This window comes from Scylla paramamosain, chromosome 1, assembly GCF_035594125.1.
Source record: "Scylla paramamosain isolate STU-SP2022 chromosome 1, ASM3559412v1, whole genome shotgun sequence".
NCBI lineage: Eukaryota > Metazoa > Arthropoda > Malacostraca > Decapoda > Portunidae > Scylla > Scylla paramamosain.
The window spans coordinates 15,453,500-15,465,688 of NC_087151.1; positions in this window are offsets into that span (position 1 = coordinate 15,453,500).

The window sequence follows — 12,189 nt, forward strand, 5'->3', positions numbered from 1 at the left end:
AGTCATTTGCAGCTTTTTTTTAAGTGGAAAGTTAGCTACACCTGGAGATGATGTAACCCCAAACAGGTGAGCTGTCATCCTATATTCAGCTGTCTCATCATTAAGATCACCATTTTTCCACCAAAGGAATCTTTAACATGTCTCTATGTTCTGAGTTGACCTTCTCTTGATGGTACATTGCTTCTATACCACATACAAGTGCAATGCTTTCTTGCCTAAACCTAAACAACACTCCTATAAGTTTGTTGGTAAGGTCTGGGCCTTGTAACAGGTAGCTGTTTAGTGCCTAGTTCCTGTAGTTTGCACTACAGTCAAATACAACTCTCAATTTCTTTGGCTTTTGCGGATGATAGACTTCATGGTGTAGAATGTACCACACCTTACCATCATTCCAAACTAAATCCTTTGTTGGTACAACCTCTGCATAACCTTTGGTAATCATATCATCCAAAAACACCTTGTAATTACCTTTGTGTTGATTATCCTTCTCAAGTTTAGCTCTTAACTTCTTGAGTCTCTGCTCTGCTAATAGTTTGTTGTTTGGAAGCTTGACATCATCATCTTTAAGAGGAAAGGGTAACTCGTAATGCCCATCCTTCAGCTGATGTACTCCTTCTTTCATCTTACTCATAAACCTTTTATCTTCATATGATAATGAAGTGTCAGCTGACTTTCTATAACTGAAGTCAAATTCAAACATATCTCTCACTTGAGAAGAATTAATCATCTTTTTTTATTTTAGGAACCACTAAGAAATTAACCCTCTTTTCTTCATTGATTTTCACTTTCTATCATCGAAGTCAAGTTCAAACATACCTCTCACTTGAGAAGGATTTATCATCTCTGGTTTTAGGAACCACTAAGAAATTAACCCTCTTTTCTTCATTGATTTCTACTTCTTGTGTCACTGTTCTGTAGACTACCACTGTATCCTCCACTGGACTTGTATGAGGAGAGATTCTACCAATGATCCCCCAACCTAGCTCTGTCCTACATGCACAGGGATGCTTCTTGCTATCACCTGCTATTTGCTCTTCTGCCATAATGGCTGCTGCACAATCAAGACTAATGAGGAGTTCTATGTCAACATTTGGGTCATATTTCATTAGTTTATCAGAGATTGCCTTTAAGTGGGGCCAGTTTCAAGCAGTGTCGGGCCTTGGTATCTGACTCTATCCAGCTGAAATGTTTTCTGTTGAATATACTGAAGGGATTGATATTTCCACTTCTTCATTATAACCTCTCACTTTAAGTCCATGAATTTTGGTAGAATCAGTAATTTGTTTTCCACTTATTGTGTGAATATTAAGTGACACTGTTGGGCCTCTTAACTCCCAATTTATTCAGAGTGTTTTCCATGATGAATGAAGTATCAGACTGTTCATCCAGCAGGGCATACACAAAAACTTTATTCTCATCATTAATAACATGATGTAACTATACAGGAACTATCATTATGTGCATATCATGTGTCACTGATTCTGTCACTTTGACTTTATTTGCTACTACTGTTGCAGGTTTATTACTTTTAGGCTGAGTTGCTTGTTCTGGCACCCTTTGGCTCTCAGTTCTCATCATGTTATCATTGTGAAGAGCTGTGGGATGGTATCTGACATATTTTACATACTTTCCTTCTTCTACAATCTTTTCTTTTGTGACTCATTTTTAAACACCCTGTACATAACTATCTTTCTCTAGCAAATGTGTTCCTGGTATTACCATCAAGTTTGACAAATTCCTTGCAATCATCTAAGTCATGCTCCTTTTTACAGTAATGACAGAACCATCCTTTCCTTTCCTGCTTCTTGGGATATTGTTTGTTGACTTGTACATTTACTTTGGAATGAACACACTGGTTTTTTCCTCAACTGATTTAGCCATGAAACTTCTAGCCCCTCTATTCTTTGTCATGGTATTTGATTCCCTTGGCTTCCATTTGGCTGCTTTTGTTTGAGTTTTGTTCCAGTCATTTACTTCCCTATTTATTGAATCCCAGGAAACAAGGGGAATGCTTACTCCTTTTACTTCCTTCTGGATAAATTTACATAACATTTCAAAGGATGGGTGGTGCTCTTCATCACTACTAGGAGTGCTGCTATTGCTGTTAATGTCAAGATATGTCATTACTTGCTTTCTCCAGTCATGAAACATATGGTCAGAGTTTTTTTTAGCACCTTTCTCTGCTGCCTAGGGTCATTCAGAAATGACAAATGAGAAGTGTATTTCATTGCAGCTAGACAGCACTTCAAAATATCTGAGAATGCTGTTAAGGCTGGACCGTTATGCTGTGAGACTGATGGCCAATCCATTAACTTTCTTGTGTAAGCATCAGCTATGATACTTTTGTTTCCAAATCTCTCCCTAAGAATTTTCTTTGCCTGCCCATAATCAGCATCAGAGTTAAAGTGCATTAACATTTTAATAGCATCCTTTGCCTCACCAGTTGTATACTTGTTTAAGTAGGCAAGTATCTCTATACTACTAGAAGTTCTAGATTCTACATAAGTTTCAAAGTTTTTCATCCAACTTGAAACTCCATGGGTTCTCCACCAAAAATATTAGGTTCTATGGGAGGGAGGCTCCACTTGGAATCAGGTATGTTGATTGCAAAATTTTCCCCAGGAAGGGAAGAGGCTTGACAATTCTGTCTCACATTATTAGGCATGTTGACATTACGAGTGTGTCTATGAGAACATGATACAAAACTTTGAGCTGTAGGGTTGAGATTCATTGCTTGAGGTTCACTATTTGTCTATTCACTTCATTTGTCATCAATTCATTATCTCTAATGTAGGAAGTAGGTTCCTGTAAGTCATGGAATGTAACATATTTGTGAGACATGGCACTGTCACTTTGTTGATTTGCAGTGAATGTGTTTTCATTTGATTTTGTGATTCTATGTATTGCCAAAGATAACTTTGCTTCCCTACACTTTCATCATCACCTGGAAGCATTTTTACTTCTTCTTCGACTAAGCTAAGAGCATGCTGCACTAATGACTGCTAAATCTCTCTCTTTCTTTTTCTTTGAAAACATTGCTTCTGCCTCTGCTTTTATCTTAGCTAACATAACTTCTGCCTTTGCTAGGCTATCATGATGTTCCATTTCCTTTCTAAGTCTGGCTACCTATGCTGCTGCTTCTTGCTTTCTTTGTGCTGATGAACATGATGAAGTAGATGAGACTCTAGAATGTCTAGACCTTTTGCTAGAACAAATTGATCCTTTTTGTCACTCTTTAACACTTTTTATATTTTCCAATATTTCATGGTGAACTCATTGGTTGTGTTTGAGCTCTTCATTTAGCTCCTCTGGCTCTAGCTCCACCAATTTTATGTATTCCGCATAATAAACATTTAAACATTTAAACATTTAAACATTTATTAATACCCAATAAAGTCAGTACATATGTTTTATGTATGCATTAATATTACACCAGCCTTTCTATAAGCATAAGCTTTTCAAGCATAAAATGATAAAAATCTTAATAATAACAAACAAATGATAATAATAAAGTAATAATAGTTGAGAAAAATAAAAAAAAATATTAAACATGCAAATTACAGACTACTAAACACAACTAGAATTTATAAAGAAAGTAGAATATAAACTAAAAGAAACAAAGCAAAATCAATACACAATAATAGAGACAAAAAGTAATAATAGATAAATAAATAAATAAATGAATATATAAACAGGAAAAGAAAAACATGCAATGTAGAGCAAATTAAATACGATACAACACACAGTACTATATAAGAAACAGAAAGAGGGAAGATGATGTTAGGCCGAACTGAAGGAAAAAAGACAATCTTGTCATATAAGAATTAATAAGAATACAACAGATGACACAAGTTTGTTTTTAAAAGTGTAGAGAGGGGGAGCATTTTTAATATCCTGAGGAAGCGAATTCCAGATTAAAGGTCCTAAGTACATAGTGGAGTGTCAGAAGAGTATAAGGTGATGGGATGGAAGGCAAAGCTGTTCTCTATGTCGTGTGGGATATTGATGAGAAGGAAGTGAGGCACTGATCTGATTTTTGTAATTTTTTTTTTTTTTTTTTATGTAGGAGGGACACTGGCCAAGGGCAACAAAAATCCAATAAAAAAAAAATGCCCACTGAAATGCCAGTCCCATAAAAGGGTCTAAAGCAGTAGTCAAAAATTGAAGGAAAAGTGTCTTGAAACCTCCCTCTTGAAGGAATTCAAGTCATAGGAAGGTGGAAATACAGAAGCAGGCAGGGAGTTCCAGAGTTTACCAGAGAAAGGGATGAATGATTGAGAATACTGGTTAACTCTTGCATTAGAGAGGTGGACAGAATAAGGGTGAGAGAAAGAAGAAAGTCTTGTGCAGTGAGGCCGCGGGAGGAGGGGAGGCATGCAGTTAACAAGATCAGAAGAGCAGTTAGCATGAAAATAGTGATAGAAGACAGCTAGAGATGCAACATTGCAACGATGAGAGAGAGGCTGAAGACAGTCAGTTAGAGGAGAGGAGTTGATGAGACGAAAAGCTTTTGATTCCACCCTGTCTAGAAGAGCATTATGAGTGGAACCACCCCATACATGTGAAGCATACTCCATACATGGACGGATAAGGCCCTTGTACAGAGTTAGCAGGTGGGGGGGGTGAGAAAAACTGGCAGAGATGTCTCAGAGTGCCTAACTTCATAGAAGCTGTTTTAGCTAGAAATGAGATGTGAAGTTTCCAGTTGAGATTATAAGTAAAGGACAGACCAAGGATGTTCAGTGTAGAAGAGGAGGACAGTTGAGTGTCATTGAAAAAGGGGGGATAGTTGTCTGGAAGGTTGTGTCGAGTTGATAGATGGAGGAATTGAGCTTTTGAGGCATTGTACAATACCAAGTTTGCTCTGCACCAATCAGAAATTTTAGAAAGATCAGAAGTCAAGCGATCTGTGGCTTCCCTGCGTGAAATGTTTACTTCCTGAAGGGTTGGACATCTATGAAAAGACATGGAAAAGTGCAGGGTGGTATCATCAGCGTAGGAGTGGATAGGACAAGAAGTTTGGTTTAGAAGGTCACTGATGAATAATAAGTAGAGAGTGGGTGACAGGACAGAACACTGAGGAACACCACTGTTAATAGATTTAGGAGAAAAACAGTGACTGTCTACCACAACAGCAATAGAATGGTCAGAAAGGAAACTTGAGATGAAATTACAGAGAGAAGGATAGAAGCCATAGGAGGGTAGTTTGGAAATCAAAGCTTTGTGCCAGACTCTACCAAAAGCTTTTGATATGTCCAAGGCAATAGCAAAAGTTTCACCAAAATCTCTAAAAGAGGATGACCAAGACTCAGTAAGGAAAGCCAGAAGATCACCAGTAGAGCGGCCTTGAAGGAACCCATACTGGCGATCAGATAGAAGGTTGTGAAATGATAGATGTTTAAGAATCTTCCTGTTGAGGATAGATTCAAAAACTTTATATAGGCAGGAAATTAAAGTAAAGCAATAGGATGGTAGTTTGAGGGATTAGAATGGCTTATAATTGAAAGTTTAGTTATATCTTGAAGTTTTAGAATTTTTGTGTTTTTAAATAGAGGAGAGATGTTTTCAAGGTAAGAACCTTGATTTTCTTATGTAGTCTGTCCAGGTATGTCAGATGGGTGGCATAAGTGGTACTCCAAATAGGATTACAGTAAAGAAGGTGTGGATATATATGTGCATAATACAAGGTTTTCAGTATTTCACAGGGCATAAAATCTCTCGGTCTATACAGCATTGCAGTGCTTCTTGAAAGTTTGACAGATACATGATATATATGGGATTTAAAATTAAGATTTTCATCTAACATGACTCCCAAAAGCTTAAAACTGGTTGTCCTACTTATAATGTTATTATTGATTGTTAGTTCAGTTTTTTTTTTTAATTGGATTTTTGTTGCCCTTGGTCAGTGTCCCTCCTACATAAAAAAAAAAAAGAGAACATTTATTTTATTAAAAAATAACATATAGTAAGTTTTATTGGTATTAATATTAAGTTTATTACTTAGGCACCAGTTGTGTAATTTGTTAAGATCTTGATTAGCTTGTAGAAATAATGTTTTATTATTTGAGTTTGTGAAATACAAGGTCATGTCATCAGCAAAGAGGATGGTATTAGTAAAGGTGAAAATATTAGTAATATCATTCATATACAGAGTGAACAGAATAGGTCCTAAGACAATTCCTTGTGGGACACCAGTATAAATATTTTGTGTGGAAGACTTATGACCGTCATATATTGTACACTGAGATCTGTTTGTTTGATAGTCTTGGAACCAGGAGTGTAGCAGTCCATGTATACCATAAAAATATAATTTGTCAAGTAGAATCATGTGGTTAACAGTGTCAAAGGCTTTGGAAAAGTCGACAAAGATGGATAAGACTGATAGTCTACTGTTAAGAGATGCGTAGAGGTGAGGAGAAAATAATTAAGGACATCATAAGTGTTAGAACCAGACCTAAATCCATACTGACATTTACTCAAAATTTTTTTACTTTCAATATAGGCTACTAATTTATTCTTCATTAGTAATTCAAATATTTTGGAGAATAGAGACAGGGTAGAAATGGGATGATAACTGTTAGGCTCATCTTTAGGGCCAGACTTATGCACGGGTGTAATATTTGCAGTCTTTAAATAAGAGGGAAATTTACCTGTGAATATTGATTGATTGAAAAATATTGCAATTATTTCCTCGGTGTTACATTTAAGTATGTTGACGGAGATTTCATTAACATTTTACTTTCTATTTTTGATAGTCTTGATGAGATTCATCACATCAATAGAATTGACTGGAGGGAAAATCAAAGTTTTGATAACTTCCTTGAAGATATTCAGTGGCATTTCTGATAGCAGGGGGTAGTGCATCATTGAGTCTGGTTGCAATTTCACTAAAATGTTTATTAAGAGCTTCTGCTACTTCTTCAGCCTTGTTAAGTGAGGCATCTTTATGGAATAAAGTGGATATCATTGTTTTTTGGTTGATGACAACCTGCAAATTCATTAATAGTTATCTCTTATGTGACCAGTGTATTGTGTACAGTTAAGTAAGTTCTTAAGTGAACATTAAGTGTGTAGTTGCATAATATTAAATGACCAGTTAGTACATTGTGTACAGTGTGTAATAACAAAATATGCTGTAAATGTCTATCTTGGAGCTCATAATGTGCTAACAAATATGCTGCAAATAACAATAAATATACATGTTTATGTATATAGAAACCAGCCAAATATGTGTATTGTCGGATAAACCGAACTTTCAAATAAACCATTAGCCACCTTGCCCCATGTAGTTCAGTTTATAAAGGTTTTACTGTATAAGGTTGTAAGAGGTAGATGTTTAAGAATCTTCCTGTCGAAGATAGATTCAAAACTTTAGAGAGGCAGGAAATTAAAGCAATAGGATAGTAGTCTGGTGGTTTGAAGGATTAGAGTAGTCACCCTTTTTGGGAACAAGCTGAATGTAGGCAAACTTCCAGTAAGAAGGAAAGTTAGATGTTAATAGACAGAGGGCATGGAAAACATACCATATTTTCCAGCATATTAGACGCACTTCTGTCTAAGAGGCAACCCTATTTTACAAGGATGTTTTGTGGGGAAAAAAAAAAGTATGATGTTTCATCTTAAATTTAAAGACAGTCAGTTAGAGAAAAGGAGTTGATAAAATGAAAGGCTTTTTATTCCACCCTGTCTAAAAGAGCAGTATGAATGGAACCCCCTCCCCTATACATGTGAAGCAAACACCATACATGGACATATAAGGCCCCCTGTACAGAGTTAGCAGCTAGGAGGGGGGGTGAAGGAGGAAAACTGGCAGAGATGACACAGAACGCCTAACTTAATAGAAGCTGTTTTAGCTAGAGATGAGATGCAAAGTTTCCAGTTTAGATTACAAGTAAAAGACAGACCAAGGATGTTCAGTGTAGAAGAGGGGGATGGTTGTGTGTCACTGAAGAAGAGGGAGGATAGTTGTCTAGAAGTTTGTGTCAAGTTGATTGATGGAGGAATTGAGTTTTTGAGGCACTGAACAATACTAAGTTTTCTCTGCCCAATCAGAAATTTTAGAGAGATCAGACATCAGGCAATAAGTGGCAGAGAGAGAGAGAGAGAGAAAGAGAGAGAGAGAGAGAGAGAGAGAGAGAGAGAGAGAGAGAGAGAGAGAGAGAGAGAGAGAGAGAGAGAGAGAATTTTATTAGTAGTGATATTATTAGTTACAACATTTGTGCTTAGTGTATTACTGTTTTAATACCACAGTTTAATACCACCAGTTATATAGGCCTAGGCATCTGTATTACGGGCACATTTGACACATGGTAATTGTTAAATATTTTTCTTTCGAGAAAAATGCATCTAATGCGCTGGCAAATACAGTAACTGCAAAGATTCTTAATGGATAGCATGAAGTAGTTAGAGGGTGGAGGAGAGGGAGGAACAGCCCCTGAATTATGCAAGGTAGAATTTTTAGCAAAGATTTGATGAAAAGTTCAGCTTTAGAAATAGATGAAATGGCAGTGGTGCCATCAGGTTGAAATGAAGGAGGGAAAGATGAAGAAGTAAAATTACAAATTACTGGAGATATTTTTGGTTAGGTGCCAGAAGTCATGAGGGGAGTTAGCTCTTGATAGATTTTGACATTTTCTGTAGATGAAGGAGTTTCTAGTAAGTTGGAGAACAGACTTGGCATGATTATGGGTAAAAATATAAGGTGGATGAGATTTACGTGCTGGAAGGCTCAAGTACATTTTGTGGGCCACCTCTTTATCATGTATGGTATGAGAACACATTGTGTTAAATCATGGTTTGGGAGATTTAGGTCAAGAGAAAGAGTGAGAAATGTACGCCTCTATGCCAGACACCACCTCTGTTATGCTCTTAACACACAGAGACGGGTCTCTGATGCGGAAACAGAAGTCATTCCAAGGAAAATCAGAATAATACCTCATCCCTCCAATTAACAGCGGCAAAATGCCAAAGGCAATTCCACTTTGAAGATCCTGAGGAGGAACTGAAGAGATAGGACAAGTACAGATATGAGCCCAACAGAAAAGGCAGAGTGATAGTATAAGCAGAGGGATTAAAGGTTATGAAAAGATCAAGAATCTTGGGCGTATTCCTAAGACAGTCAGGAATATAAGTAGGGTGTTGCACTAATTGCTCTAGGTTGTGGAGGATAGCAGAGTTGAAGGGTAGTTCACCAGGAGTACAAGATGTCAGTGAAGGGAGAGGAAAGCCAAAGCTGGTGTTGAACATTGAAATCTCCAGGAATGGAGATCTCAGCAAAAGGGAAGAAAATCAGGATGTGCCCCACTTTGGAAGTTAAAGAGTCAATGACTTTTATTTTATTTTATTTTATTAATTTTTTTTTTTTTTTCTCAGAGGAGTTATGTGAGAGGTATACAGCACAGATAAATTTTGTTTGAGAGTGACTCTATAGTCATAATCAGATGGTGGAAAATTCAGAACATGCAAGAACATGGGCATGAGAGCAAGTTAGGTTGTTGTGCACATAGACCCAATATGTAGCTTTGAAAATGAGGATAGAGGAAGTAGGAGGGAACAGAGAAGGGGCTACTGTCAGTTGCCTCAGTCACCTGCATTTCAGTAAGGAAAAGATGAGGCTTAGTAGAATAGAGGTGGTGTTCCATATTGAAAATTAGATTTAAGGCTGTGAATGTTACAGAAGTTAATGAGGTGCATGCAGAGTTGTATGAAGGAAGAGAGTTGTCCTTAGAACGCAGGCTGTAACTGGCCCCCTATGTTATGAAGCACTAAAGGAAATGTTCAGGGAGGTCACAGCTGGGTCATAGATGAGTTCACAGCACCCCATGGTCCAGTGCTTGTGAGAGTAATTATAATTTTGGCAGGTATCTACTACCTCTTCTTCCTTAATCCCTTTCCCCATCCACTGCCCTTCCCCTCTGTCAGAAGCTTTCTTCCTGCTCATAGGTAAATCTTGTGGAGAATAAGTGGCTGCCAAGAGACAGTCACCATCTTTTTTGAATGGCAGAATCATTATCCCATCTATTCTTTATGTGTCCATCTCAAATTAATCTATTCCACAGCACCCACTCTACATAGACTTTTGTGCCACACTCTATGGCAAAGTCATTGATGTTAATGTTAGCAAACAAGTGCAATTCTTTATTCCTCCATGAACAATACTAGTGCAAGCTATTTTCAAGACACACCTACATCTCTCTCTCTCTTCTTTCTCTTCTATAGTTCCATAACTGTATAGCAAATAATTTATTCTTTGTACACTAGTGTTTCTCAGTGAGGCTCCAGCTCTCTGAGCCATATGTTAGGACTGGTAAAATTCACTAGTTACCTACTGTATACTTTTCTTTTTAGAGTGGAAGTTACTCTTTGTTACATTGCCTGGTCTCCCGAAGGCACTCCATCCTATTCGTATCCTTCTGTTCATTCCTTTTTCATGGTCTGGGCTCAAACTTTTTTTGCCCTAATGAATACTGTATATTTCTGAATACAGTAAAATCACTCTTATCTGGCATCAACGGGACCGCCGACATGCCGGATACTTGAATAGAAGTGAAATTATGTCCACAATCACCACCCTACACTCACGCATCTTACCATAACAAAGATTAGCTGATCGCCGTGCCCGCCACCCGCGCTGCCACCTCACACTCACCAACACACAGTTGTAGGCATTGGGCCTGTAATTGTGACTCCTTCTGAGCTTTTTAAGCTGAACCACTTGTATAACACTTTGTCCATCATTTCACCACGATGATACTGCAGTGTGTGACGATTTTCCGCTGCCTTTTGGGTGTCGGTGGCTTTCATGTAATCCTGCAACTTTTTCGTTTGGGATTTAATGTCATAAATAGTTGATGAGCCCACACCATATTCCGCCATTAGTTGCTGTCTGCTTTCACCTCTCTCTAATCGTCGACAAATGTCTACCTTCTGCTTAAGTGTAAGCACAACATGCTTCCTCTTTTCTACAACTTTAGGCATGATGAAGGCATCAGGCGATAAACAGTGCACACGCGGGACTGAGTCACTGAGTAAACACAGTGCAGTGGGCCGCGGGTGGCGCGAAGCAGTGCGCTCTGGTGGCGAGGGGACAAAGTATGCCTCGCGCGGGAATTTTAATCGATTTTATGAGTACACATTGATTTTTTATTGATTTTAAGGCTCGGGGAAAAATGTGCCGGATACTTGAAGCTGCCAGATACTTGAATGCTGGATGAGAAGGATTTTACTGTACATTCTGTAACTCTATTCTTGATTCTAATTTTTTTGGTATAAAGTTGTTGAACACTTTTATTGTCTTCATATTCATCCTCAACCCTTCCTTTTTTTCTCTGTATAATTGCAAAATCATCTGAAGTTCATCTATAGATTTGCTGGACAACACATCATGGTTTCACCCAAACATTAAAGGTAGCACTGTGAATTTTGTGTAATCTCTTAATAATTCATTCTTGATGGAGACCCAATGTTATTTAACTTAGAAAAAACTCTATCATCCCTTGTTTGCTTAATAATTATCAGACTTAATCACAAGGCCGAGTCATGTCACAAGTAATGGCATTGGGGCTCAGGACAAAATATAAGGGACTCAGCATTTATAAGCTCACCTTTTGGCTATCCCATGTAATTTGGATGGTCATGTCTGGAAGTCGTACCTTGGCTCAAATTTATTATGTACCTGTAAGATGTTTATCATACTGCTAAGATATTAGTGCAGAGTAAACTTGAACGTTGGCATGATAGGTGTGGAAACGCCTATCATGCACCTATCACTGCAACCACTCTCACACCACACTTCATTACATGAAAACTTAAGAGCTTGCATCAAGGAATGACCATGAGTGTTCAATTGCAATGCCATGTAACCATTAGGATGATACATAACCTGCCACCTGTACCTGTACAATACCACTGACACAGATCTCAGATACATTATGAGTTGATCAGACATGTTAAGGAGGAATTTGAGGCTTAGGATCCTCAGGAAAGCAAATAAAGGAAAAATCATTATTCCACTTGGGATTATTTGAACAGTACATTATTGAGCATGATCATTACATATCTCGGCAACATAAATGCAAATAAAACACTGCCTGAGTGGACGAATCAAACCTCTCCCCACATTCTTCAGTGCAATGGCCAAGTGCTTTATCCTTCTGGGCACTTGGTGGTGCTGCCTTCGTGTGGCGACCA